At 41.2% G+C, this 10744-nt stretch overlaps 1 protein-coding gene across 1 annotated transcript in view; it reads right to left on the reverse strand.

Moving 5' to 3' along the window:
* Nucleotides 1–10744, reverse strand: part of LOC139973507 (uncharacterized) — an 88560-nt gene that overhangs the window by 16219 nt on the left and 61597 nt on the right. The gene's annotated exons all lie outside the window — the stretch shown is intronic.

Below are 10744 nucleotides of genomic sequence, written 5' to 3' on the forward strand. Positions count from 1 at the left end.
ATTTCTCACTCTTTCAATAAAAAACAAATGAAATCAGAATCTCCTTGCTATATTCACTGGTAATAATTTCAAAATCAAACTGTTTCTTTTCAATTAGTATCCGGCGTGCACAACCGCAACACTAGATTCAATGATCTCTCAGCATTCCTGTAAATCGTTTGAATTCCACTCAACAATGTAGGCCTTCTGTTTCAAGATCTGGCCTAGGATCCTGAACTCTTTGAAATTACAATCTCTCTATAATTTACATATCGATACTAACTTTAACTTGCCGTTACAAAGTTCTTTTGTTTAGGATTATCATATCTATTGTCGATATTATGTTTCAACATATATGTCTCTTTGTAATGCTCAATTGCTTGATTGGTGGAAATTAAATAAAATTGAATACATCAATTCATTTTCAGTATTCTAACGACAGTTATTCGTATCGTGACATTACTATTGGTATTCATACTCCCTCCCCCTTCGACCTCCCCGTGAACTTGTACTCATACTCATGCATTCGAAGATATTGTATAGACACCAGTAAAGAATTGCGGTATTGTATTCACTCACAGAGCATTGTACTGCAGTACCCATGACAATGGGAATCAAGCTTGAACTTGTACTCATGATGTTGTACTCGTTTTTCATTTCGGATCGGTACGTAGGATGATCTATTTTGCTTCAATATTTGATAAAACGCTTATTCTTTGATTTCTCAATTCAGGCACAAATGAACAGTAAATTGGCAAACAATAACACAATCTTACCTTCGGACTATCAAAAAGAGCATAAAGATGTCAAAACGCGTATAGCCATTGATAACTTGCAGATGGACAATAATACAAATTATGTAGAGACGTGCGCTGAGGCTGTATATATTCCTCAAATTTTTTCTTTCTTCTCGGCTTTCATTTCCTTTATTGAATTTTATCGATCCATCATTTTATAAAAAATATGAAAGTATGCACTTGCCTTTTAGGTTCATGGTATTATTCATTTTCTTTTTTACTTATTTTATTTCACTAATATTGATCTATTTATATTCAGTATAAGATACATGTAATATTAAATGTAAAATATTGCTAGGAGTAGCATTTTTCAGTTAGCCGCTGTGTACGCTTGGCATACCAAAATGCATTTCATTCAGTGGCGGAGATTTCTTGTCAGAAGTGGGGGGGTTGCAGGCCATTGATGAAATAAAAAGTCATAACTGCTGGCTCACTATCTAAGTGGAGCGCCACCATAAGTTGGCGCGAAGTGCACAAGAAATTTTTGGCAAATATTGCCTCCCAGATTGCAGTAAATGGCATTGCCCAAGCCTTGAAAAGCTGCATTTAACCAGGGGCGTATGCAGGATTTTCTAACCCGGGGGCGCGTATTACTATCTAAGCGGAGCGCCACCATTGGTTGGCGCGCAGCGTACAAGCAAATTTCTGGTTTTGGTACCCCCAGATCACCGGAAATGGCACTTCTCGGGCTTGAAACTGACCAACCATATGTACACTTTTGCCTGAGAACCAAGTTTTTTCCAAATACTTTTTCTCTCATCTATAACCTTTTTGAAGATTGTCACCAGTCACACATCATGCTCGACTTCATCACATATCCTGTGGATCATTGCTTTTGTAGGTGATTCTTCATCGCGGCCCACAATATCCGTCAGCCCCACTGTTCAGAATTTGAAAACTCACAATTCTCGTGAATAAATTCACTTCAAAACATACCCATAATGTTGCACAAAATATCATCTATGGACAACCGATATAGAAAAACCTCCTTCAAACCCTAACAGACGGGTCAAAATTACACGAGTATGATGAAGTATGATGAAGAATGTTGGTTAGGGAATTTTCGAAAATTCAGACGGCTACTAAAAAATTTCGTTGAAGGAAATAAAAATATACCAGATATTTCCGAAACCGAACACTACACACATCGACAGTTTTTGAGCATGGGCGCAGATCAGTCTTGGATAATGGTGGGGACGCGTGTCTGTTCTATGACACTATCTAAGCGGAGCGCGACCATGGGTTCGCGCGTAGCGTACGATTTTTTTTGGGAAATATACCTCCCAGATCGCCGGAAATAACACTTCCCAGACCTAATAATGCTCCCAAACCTCCTTAACTTTTAGATTTCATGGCTTAGAAATTTAGTTTGGGTTAATACTTGGGCGTCTGTAGAAAACTAATCAGGGACAAATAATCCAAGTAGATGGGTCTGGGGTCCTCAGAGACAATTATAGACTGCCGCAAATGCGATTTCCGTCCTATATTTAACAACTGGATAAAATACAATAAAATGAGAACTGCTGCATGTCATTTGCATAATGCTGGATCAAACTGCGCCAAAGTTCAATACAAGGGAACTTGAAATGCAGCTATTGGTCAAGAAAAATTGGTGGGGACACGGTATATCATGTCACCACTACTGAAAAAGTTGGTGGGGACGCGTCCCGCTGTCCTCACCAGGATCTGCGCCCATGGTTTGGAGGCTGTTTATCGTGGAACGCCATTTTCATGCTCACTGATATGATGTGATATCTGCTGTTTGCTTTACAAATTCGAATAATTTTGTCACTGTTCCTCTTTCTCTTCCCGTTTTCTTGCCGTATTTTCTACTCCATCCTTTTCTCCTTTTCTCTCTTTCTTCTTTTTCTTTTCCTTCCTTCACCTCGTTGAAGTTGGCAAGTGTATACAGTTCCAAAGCTATTCAACAGCAAAACGTTATTTTGTGTATGTCTGTTGTGGGGTGAAGTTAGCGCTATGAGCTACAAGTTCCAATGCGCAAGGTGGGGGAAAGGGGCTAGAAATAATGTGTGGGTCAATTCTAACTCGGTTTTCTGTCGTTAATTGTTGATGTAGCCTACCAGGTAAAAGGTTGAAATGACTTTAACAGTTTCAAATTTAATAATTTGATTTATTATGCCATTTGGAGCACATAACATAGGCTATAACAGAACATTACTGGCAAAAACTAGGGGGGGTTGATTGTGTGGGCCAACCCCCCCCCTCTTCAAAAAGTGGGGGGGTTAAAACCCCCCCAACCCCCCTGTTTCTCCGCCACTGATTTCATTACTGTATAATCAACGGATTCTGGCTCTTATTTTCATTCTCCTATGTGAGGTATTGTAGTTTATTCGTCATGTGTGCAGAACAAATTACGACGGGGTAGCCAATACTTGCTAATTGTGTCCCTTCTGCAAGTGTGCGTGGAAGTGTCGAGCCATTATGATGGTAACATACATTTAAACAAAGAAATGATCTACATATGATTACATAATACCATCAAATCTACACTCCTGTCCGTACTTGATAAATTGATACAACATAAAATATGTTTATGTCAAATACGGAACACCTGGCTTATGTTTGAATTATTTTATTTTACAAACCTGCAATTGATGAGGGTGATCAGATTCAGGGAGAAATGTGCCCAAGTGTTCGTTTGTACAACTCATTGAATTATGGATCAAATTTTACATTGGCCTAACTGGCAAAGGAACTAAAATATCTCATCCTAACTAGGGGAGCGATGAGAAAACCACGTAGAACCACGTACAATTTAATGAATACAGCAGTTCTGATTAAAAGATTTCGTCATTTTATTGAACACTGGGTGCCTTATCATTTTTTCTATACACAGGTTATGTTGCTTCTTTAACGACAGTCAATCAGGGAGGGGATCTTCGACATGTCCATATAGATGGATGGGTGGATGGATGGATGGACGGACGGACGGACGGACGGACGGACGGACGGACGGACGGACGGACGGACGGACGGACGGACGGACGGACGGACGGACGGACGGACGGACGGACGGACGGACGGACGGACGGACGGACGGACGGACGGACGGACGGACGGACGGACGGACGGACGGACGGACGGACGGACGGACGGACGGACGGACGGACGGACGGACGGACGGACGGACGGACGGACGGACGGACGGACGGACGGACGGACGGACGGACGGACGGACGGACGGACGGACGAACGGACGGACGGACGGACGGACGGACGGATGGACGGATGGACGGATGGACGGATGGACGGATGGACGGATGGACGGATGGACGGATGGACGGATGGACGGATGGACGGATGGACGGATGGACGGATGGACGGATGGACGGATGGACGGATGGACGGATGGACGGATGGACGGATGGACGGATGGACGGATGGACGGATGGACGGATGGACGGATGGACGGATGGACGGATGGACGGATGGACGGATGGACGGATGGACGGATGGACGGATGGACGGATGGACGGATGGACGGATGGATGGATGGATGGATGGATGGATGGATGGATGGATGGATGGATGGATGGATGGATGGATGGATGGATGGATGGATGGATGGATGGATGGATGGATGGATGGATGGATGGATGGATGGATGGATGGATGGATGGATGGATGGATGGATGGATGGATGGATGGATGGATGGATGGATGGATGGATGGATGGATGGATGGATGGATGGATGGATGGATGGATGGATGGATGGATGGATGGATGGATGGATGGATGGATGGATGGATGGATGGATGGATGGATGGATGGATGGATGGATGGATGGATGGATGGATGGATGGATGGATGGATGGATGGATGGATGGATGGATGGATGGATGGATGGATGGATGGATGGATGGATGGATGGATGGATGGATGAGGCATCGTTTTACGGTCTAATACAGTAAATGACACACTGCGTATTGTTTCTCTTAGCAAAGCTGATGATTGTTAAAAATTGTTAAAAAGCAGAAATAACTACTTCCGAGCATCTCAATTGCAACACGTCCATTATAATGACAGAGTAAGCCTACATTATTAAATATAAGTCATGCTATCACAATTGAAGGAGCAAACCTTAAATGCTACTTTAGGAATACAACACGATTGATTCAATTTCAAGCTATTTTACGTCAGTGTATTTACGTCAGTTACGTCATCGATCATGTTGATAATCATTTAACTATTATACTTTTCTTCATTTAAAATTAACTGATTCTTTCAAATTTAAACAAATGAAGAATATACCGAAATTGAAGGCAATCCATAATTTCTTAAAATTTTGCTGTGAAGTGTTTTTACAGTCCAAGTTCCATCTCAAACATATTTGGGTCAATTCATGTCATTTGAACAATAATTTTAACAAATTCTAGGAGCCCATCCTACAATCGGCTGATGTTGTTATCATGTGTTCCCAGATGTCGAGAATGGGACAAACTTTTGGAAGACTGTTGATTGTTATAGAGATACGGCAATACCTAACAACAATTCTTATCATTTAAACAAATTTGGAGCATAAGTTTTGTCTTTATACCAATGAGAGATAATGTTTGGTTCTAATTTTCAAAATCGACTCAGACATGAATGCAATGATACGTTACTCTACTGTTCTTAAGCTGAAAATGACAAGTCTGAACACATGAAATTGTACGAAAAAACCTTTACTACTTCCACAGATCCAATATGAATTTGCCTAAATTGCACCTTCCTTCAATTAATTATTTAACGAAAACGAGGGATATTACATTAGGCTTAATGTGGAGTTTCCGGCTGTTGAATATCTCTAAGATTCAATATGATAAGTCTTATACAATGAATCGGTTGTTAATTGTCTAATTACTCCGTGTTAGGATACATAAAAATGAAGATGTTTGATATGTTCAATCACGAACAGGTCGAATCTTCATCTCGGTGTATTTGATGTTATGGTCAGGTCCTGGTAGGTCTTTGTTGGTTCCAAAATATAGAGGGTCTTCCTTCACAACATGACGTAGTGGACTCAACGATACTAGTGAAGTAATTACCATTTGGATGTACATAAATTATTGTGCCACCAAGAGTCTTGTCCTTTAACGCACATTTTCGTATACTCGAATACTCGATACTTTATTATAATCTCGATCGTAAGTACTAAAGAAATTGTTGCACTGAAATTCCAAGTCATTGTTGTTGTCTGTAAAGAAAAAAAAGGAAAGATTCCCAAGAGTATATCACGTTTAATCTCCACGAACTTTCGTTATCTTAGTTTATATGAAATAAATAGTATCTACCGTTAAAAAACTTTCAATCACAACCTTCGTTCATTTTAGAAATATTGGTTAAATATAAATATCATGATTTTGTGTTTTATATCATCCAGACCTGACTGTTGTAGCAGCCTTCTATTTGGTCTTCCTGCTTACCAAAAAATCTAAGTTGCAGCTTATTCAAAATATCGATGCAAGAGTAATTACCCTCACAGATAACAAATCCTACATTAAATATAGTCTCCACCAATTTCACTGGCTTTCTGTTTTTGAAAGAATTAAGTAAAAACTTCTCACCCTCACTTACAAATTCATCCTCGTCGTCGTCGTCGTCGCCGCTGTCGCCGTCGTCAACATCATCGTCGTCGTCGTCGTCATCATCATCATCATCATCATCATCATCATCATCATCATCATCATCATCATCATCATCATCATCATCATCATCATCATCATCATAATCATCATCATCATCATCATTATTACCTCAACAGATACTGTGAAGGCTTTACTCGAGGAATGAACATCAGGGAAGGTCATAGATGAAATTGTTTTGGTATACAATACACAGAATATATCAATCGATATTGGAGCCTACTTTCTGGTTTTATTTTATTCATTTTGACGACGTTAACTTGAAGAGTTGAATGAGTTACAGTATATTATTGTTTTACTTTCTTATAATCTAGATCCGTCCACATCTGAAGCCAATATAAACTTATAATATCTTAAAACGAACGTGAAACGCTGTCTTTGATCATAATAGAATCGAAATTTGAAGAAGAAAACAAATATAATACAGACTTGAGTTTTCATGCAATAACAAAATTCAATAATCAATCGATTGAAGATCCTCTCTCTCTCATGGATTTTTTTCGAGAAAGCAGCCAAATAATGTTATATCTAAATAATATCTGGAACAAAATGATAAAAGGCCGACTATTTTATAAAATGAAAAAATCAATTAATCAAAAATGCTGTATTCAGAATAGTACGTTTGTCTGCCAGATATAACTTTTTTTGTTTTTGGTAGTAGTACTAATGAAAAACATGTTTCTGAATCATTCTAAAGTTGGTACTAACATGGAAACTGTACACTAACCTTTAATTTGTTTTCATCTCTCGCTAGCGCCCATTCATAATGACAGTTTATTCAAAACGAAATAAACATTTTGTTTAGCACTGGAGTACTGATGGTGCTTGAGTTCACATTAATCATAGCAACTGAACTGAAATTTAGTGTAGAACTCGCGTCTCCAACATGGTTTCTATACATACGAAACTTATAAATTCCTCGCGGTGTTGAAAATAATAGAGTTTTAAGGAAGTACTGGATCGCAAGGTAGCCCATGTAGCATATTGTTACATGTAACAGGTGAAATAAACTATAGTCTTATTGGCCAAGAAGACTCTAGTAACAAAAGGCCGAAGTGAACAATAGCCGTAATGGGTAAATGAGGCAAAGTAGATGTTGCTATTGTACATGTGAGGATAAAAAAATCATCCCAGAAAGAAGGTATGAAAAACTTAAACCATGTGTAGGTGCTAGTGCTTCATTGGTCAGTCATGATGAGTTTTTTGAATAGTGCCAATAATTCAAAACTCAACTGTGTTGGGAAATTTGATGTTTACATTTAGCATAATGATAGGACGTCCAAGTAGTCTATCTATGTAATAAGAGACTGTGGTACTGCTCGTTGTAGCTAATTGGATGTAAAACTTCTCGAGTAACTTATGTAACCTTTTACGTGACTTAGTGTTCCTTTACTTACTCGAACGATTTTGGTGGCGCTATACACACTTCCTGTGTCGCTACAGGTAGCCCGGTTGGCTGGAGAGCCTGGTAAAAATTACAGCCCATTTTCACAGTAGTTAATAGAATACAGACGGGCTGTGTAGAAATATATTTTTAACTGCGGGAATCAGCTCATGAAATCACCATGTTGGTTAGTCTGTTAGTTCGTAACAAAAGAACGTGCGTGCTACTGGAAAACCCGTCAGTGCTTATAGTTTTACGACAAGATATACAAGTACGGTGACCAATGCATTCTGACATATACATAGCATTGGCAGAGAATACAGATTTTATTAATCTGCACCTCGTCCTCTAGAAAACGAAGTAAAAAAAGTTAAAATCTTATTAGATTATTTGGATATCACTCAGTAGCTAAGTCCTGGGAGATGTATGAATATAAATGACCCACATACAGTAGGGTGTTTAGTTATCAAATTAGACGAATGTTTGTCGACGACTTTGAGTATTTGCCCCGGTTTACCGATATTGCGAGATAGATCCCCACACTAATTGAAGTATAGGGGACTACCCTATGGAAAAATCATATTTTCCTAGTATAGAATGTGACATGAAGAGACTCAAGAGACTGACATGAACGGAGGGACATGGAGAGAGGGACAAGAAGAGAGGGACGTGTAGAGAGGGACGTGTAGAGGGGGACGTGTAGAGAAGGACGTGTAGAGAAGGACGTGTGGAGAGGGACGTGAAGAGGGGGACGTGTAGAGGGGGACGTGTAGAGAGGGACGTGTAGAGGGGGACGTGTAGAGAGGGACGTGTAGAGAGGGACGTGAAGAGGGGAACGTGTAGAGAGGGACGTGTAGAGAGGGACGTGTAGAGAGGGACGTGTAGAGAGGGACATGTAGAGAGGGACGTGTAGAGAGGGACGTAAAGAGAGGGACGTGTAGAGAGGGACGTGTAGAGGGGAACGTGTAGAGAGGGACGTGTAGAGAGGGACGTGAAGAGAGGGACGTGTAGAGAGCCACGTGTAGAGAGGGACATGTAGAGAGGGACGTAAAGAGAGGGACGTGTAGAGAGGGACGTGTAGAGAGGGACGTGTAGAGAGGGACGTGTAGAGAGGGAGGTGGAGAGAGGGACGTGTAGAGAGGGACGTAAAGAGAGGGACGTGTAGAGAGGGACGTGTGGAGAGGGACGTGAAGAGAGGGACGTGTAGAGAGGGAGGTGTAGAGAGGGACGTGTAGAGAGGGACGTGTAGAGAGGGAGGTGGAGAGAGGGACGTGTAGAGAGGGACGTAAAGAGAGGGACGTGTAGAGAGCCACGTGTAGAGAGGGACGTGAAGTGAGGGACGTGTAGAGAGGGAGGTGTAGAGAGGGACGTGTAGAGAGGGACGTAAAGAGAGGGACGTGTAGAGAGGGACGTGTAGAGAGGGACGTGTATAGAGGGACATGTAGAGAGGGACGTGTAGAGAGGGACGTGTAGAGAGGGACGTGTAGAGACGGACGTGTAGAGGGGAACGTGTAGAGGGGAACGTGTAGAGAGGGACGTGTAGAGAGGGACTTGTAGAGAGCCACGTGAAGAGAGGGACGTGTAGAGAGGGACGTGTAGAGAGGGACGTGTAGAGAGGGAGGTGTAGAGAGGGAGGTGTAGAGAGGGACGTAAAGAGAGGGACGTGTAGAGAGGGACGTGTAGAGAGGGACGTGTAAAGAGCGATGTCACGTCATTCTATGCTGAGCTCACACTTCTTCACACAAGGATCTGTGGTCAAGTGCCATCGGGAGCTATGGAAGAGCTGCATAGATATTTGCTAAGATTTGATGATGCTGTCACTGCGGAACAACTAAGAACAGAACAGCGATGACTTGGAGAACAGTGGTCAACACTGAACAATCAGTAGCAGACGTTAATACATTGCAGGACTACAATGACAGTGAGTCTGAATAGGAAAGAGAGAGCTTATCAAGTGAGTCATGTAAAGACTGTCCTCTTTGCTGCTACAAGGTACTCCCCAAGATGAACCTTTTCACCGATGCTTACATAATCATTGGGCTTGCCTACAAGGTGCTGCTAACGCTACCTGTGTCACTAGTGGCATATCAACGTTCTTTTCTCTGCCTTGAAGAGAATCAAAAACCGTTTGAAAAGTACAATGACGCAAGAACATCTTGAGGCATGTGATGTCTGTGGAAAAAAAGGATCTTGGCCAAACTTGACACTAAAATATCATTGATGGTGTGGATGCCAGAAGCAGCGAACTGCGTAGGCTCTTACTCTCGTACACATGACATGTGCTCGTGTTATTGAACATATATGTTTTAGTGGATTTTATTTAGTTTTTTTTTTTCAAGCATGTTGTCACAAAATTATTGAAGAACTAAATAAAATCCAGTCTAAAACATATATTTGTGTGTACTTTTGTTAACGTTTTAAGTTCCCCAGTTTAATCAAGTGTTGTTTCTGGAAAATTATTTTGGGGTCTTTTTAAAGGATTATTGTAACCTACAAAATTGTGAAATATAGCACCGTTTTGCATCTAGGCATTCCTTAACTTCAAATAAATCTCAATGGGGAGGGGGACACCCCATAAACCCCTCCCCCAGGACGTCGATCACTATGTAAGTAACATATCAATGAATAATAGGCCGGTCTAGGTGAGAAATGCCCGGGCAGGTTTTAAGACCCAGTCCGCCCCTGCCTTTATGTATAACAGAGAATAAATACAGATGGTGTGAAAATGAGTAGAATGAAAGGTGAAATAAATCAATTTTAGAAATTATTTGACCAAATGTGGAAACTACTCCGAGGGAGCAAACCGAAGAGTTGGGGAACAGTATGCTAAATTTTGCTCCTCTTCTATCTCAAAATCTTAACGCTCATGATATGGAAATTTACAAGTTTCATGACAGGCCTAGCTCTCAGTTATCATGTGGTGGGTAAGACATGCCAG

Source organism: Apostichopus japonicus, chromosome 9 (genome assembly GCF_037975245.1).
Source record: "Apostichopus japonicus isolate 1M-3 chromosome 9, ASM3797524v1, whole genome shotgun sequence".
NCBI classification, from domain to species: domain Eukaryota; kingdom Metazoa; phylum Echinodermata; class Holothuroidea; order Aspidochirotida; family Stichopodidae; genus Apostichopus; species Apostichopus japonicus.